Source organism: Octopus bimaculoides, chromosome 19 (genome assembly GCF_001194135.2).
Source record: "Octopus bimaculoides isolate UCB-OBI-ISO-001 chromosome 19, ASM119413v2, whole genome shotgun sequence".
Lineage (NCBI taxonomy): Eukaryota > Metazoa > Mollusca > Cephalopoda > Octopoda > Octopodidae > Octopus > Octopus bimaculoides.
Genome location: NC_068999.1, coordinates 29,000,371 through 29,003,308, shown reverse-complemented (window position 1 = coordinate 29,003,308; position 2,938 = coordinate 29,000,371).

Here is a 2,938-nt window from a genome sequence, read left to right as displayed (position 1 = left end):
TAGTGTTATGGTTTCGGTTATGTTTAGCATTTGATTAGGGTTAGAATTAGTTTTAGGGTTAGGTTTACTGTAAGGTTTAGGGATAGGTTTGGGGTTAGCGTTAGTGTTAGGGGTAGTCTAAAGTTTAGGGTTAGGGTTAGGTTTACTGTATGCGTTAGGTTTAGGGTTAGGGCTAGGTTTCGCGTTAGGATTAGGCTTAGTTGTATGGTTAGGGTTAGTGTTAGGGCCAGGTTCAGTTTTAAGGTTAGGTTTAGGGTTAGGTTGAGTGTGAGTTTTGGGGTTCGGGTTCGGGTTAGGGTTATATTTTAGGGTTAGTGTTAGGGTTAGGTTTAGGGCATGGAGTAGTGATAGGGTTGGTTAGGTTTAGGTTTAGGGTTAGGATTAGGTTTAGGGTTAGGGTTAGGTTTAGTGTTAGGGTAAGGGTTAGGTTTAGGGTTAGTGTTAGGTTTAGGGTTAGTGGTAGGTTTAAGGTTAGGGTGAAGGTTAGGTATAGAGTTAGTGTTGGGGTTAGTGCTAGTTTTTCGTTTAGTGTTAGGGTTAGGTTTAGGATTAATGTTAGTGATAGTTTTAGGGTAGGGTTAGAGTTAGGGATAGGTTAAGGGTTAGGTTTGGGGTTGGGTTAGCGTTAGGTTTAGGGTTAGGGTTAGGATTAGGGTGAGGGTTAGTGTAAGTGTAAGTTTTAGGCTTATGTTTAGGTTTCGGTGTAGGTTTGGCTTTTGGGTTAGGGTTCGTGTTAGGGTTAGTTTTAGAGTTAAGTTTATGGTTAGGTTTAGGATTAAGTTTTGGGTTAGGCTTATGGTAAGCGTTAGGGTTAGTATTAGGGTTAGTTAGCATTTTGTTTAGTGTTAGGGTTAGACTTAGGGTTAGTGTTTGAGTGAGGGTTAAGGTTAGGGTTAGGGTGTAGAGTTTAAGTTTAGTGTTAGGGTTAAGTTTAGGTTTAGTGCTAATTTTAGTGTTAGTGTTAACATTAGGATTAGGCTTAGGCTTAATGTTAGTGTTAGTGTCAGGGTGAGGATTACGGTTACTGGTAGGGTTACAGTTAGGGTTAGTGTTAGGATTTGTGTAAGCATTAGTTTTATGGCTAAGTTTAGGGTTATGGTTAGATTTAGTGTTAGGATGAGGGTTAGTGTTAAAGTTAGGGTTAGTGTTAGGTTTAGGGTAAGGGTTAGGGTTAATGTTAGAGTTAGTTTTACAGTTAGGTTTTGTGTTATGTTTAGGGTGAGATTGAGGGTGAGGTTTATGGTTAGGATTCGGGTTAGCGTTGGAGTTAGGTTTTAGGGTTAGTTTTACGGTGAGGTGTAGTGTTTGTGTTTTGGTTAGGGTTACGTTTAATGTTGGGTTAGGGCTAGGGTTAGTGTTATTATTAGCGTTAGCGTTAGTATTAGGGTTAGGGTTACTGTTACTGTCAATGTTAGGTTTAGTGTTACTGTTATTGTTAGTTTTATTGTTAGAATTAGCGTTAGGGTTGGTGTTAGGTTTAGGGTTTTGTATAGGTTTGCAGTTAGGGTTACGATCAGGTCTAGAGTTAGGATTAGGGTTAGTGTTCCCATTACGGTTAGTGTTAGGTTTAGGGTTGAGGTGTGTGTGAGGGTTTTCCTCAGGGTTAAGATAAGTGATAGGGTTAGAGTTAGGTTTCTTTTTAGGGTCAGTGTCAAGTTTAGCATTAAGGTTATGTTTTGTTTTAGGGTTAGTCATAGGTTCAGAGTTAGGGTTAGGGTTAGGGCTATGGCTAGGGTTAGGGTTAGGGTTAAGTCTAGCATTAGGATTAGGGTTAGTGTTCTTGTTACAGTTAGTGTTATGTTTAATGTGCGAGTTACGGTCAAGGTGTGGGTTAGGTTTAACATTAGGCTTAGTGTAGGTAATAGGGTTAGATTTAGGGTTAGGGTTAGGGCTAGTGTTTAGTGTTACGGTTACGGTTAGGGTTAGGTCTCATGTTAGGTTAAGGGTTAGAGTGTGCATTAAGATTAGGGTTGGAGTGAGGTTTCGGGTTAGTGTCAGTGTCCGGGTTAGGGTTAGAATGAGGGTTAGTATTAGGTTTAGGGTTAGTGTTCCTGTTGAGGTTAGTGTTAGTTTATTGTTAGGTTTAGGGTTAAGGTGTGGGTTAGGTTTGACGTTAGGGTTAGGGTAATGGATAGGATTAGTGTCTCTGTTAGGGTTAGGGCTTGGGCTAGGTTTAAGATTATGGTTAGGGTTAGGTTTAGTGTTAGAGTTAGATTTAGGTTTAGTGTTAGGTCTAGATTTTTTAGGTTTACAGTTAGGGTTAGCATTAGAGTTAACCGTAGGGTTGGGTTTGAAGTTAGTGTTCCTGTTACGGCTAGTGTTAGGTTTAGCGTTTTGTTTAGGGTGAAGGTATGGGTTATGTTTGACGTTACGATTACAGTAAGGGATTGGGTCAGGGATAGGTTTCGGATTAGTGTCAGTGTTAGGTTTAGGTTTATGTTTTGTGTTAGGGTTGGGGTTACTGTTACAGTTAATGTTAGATTTAGTGATACTGTTAGTGTTGGGTTTAGTGTTAGAGTTAGTGTTAGGGTTAGTGTTAGGTTTAGGGTTTTCTTTGGTTTGCAGTTAGGATTAAGGTTAGTGTCCTTGTTACGGTTAGTGTTAGATTTAGTTTTAGGTTTAGTGTTAAGGTGTCTGTTAGGGTTAGGGTAAGGGATAGGGTTAGGTTTAGATTTTGTGTTAGGGTCAGTGTCTGGGTTAGGGTTAGGGCTTTGGCTAGGGTTAGGTTTAGAGTAAAGTCTAGGGTTAGGACTAGGGTTAGTGTTCCTGTTACTCTTAGGTTTAGTGTTAGGTTTAGGGTTCGGGTTAGATCTAGGGCTAGGGCTTGGTATAGTATTACATTTAGGTTTAGGGTTAGGTTTAGGGTTAGGGTTAGTTTAGGGTTAATTTTAGTTTTCGGTTTAAGGTTAGGGTTAGGTTTAGTGTTAGGGCTAGGGTT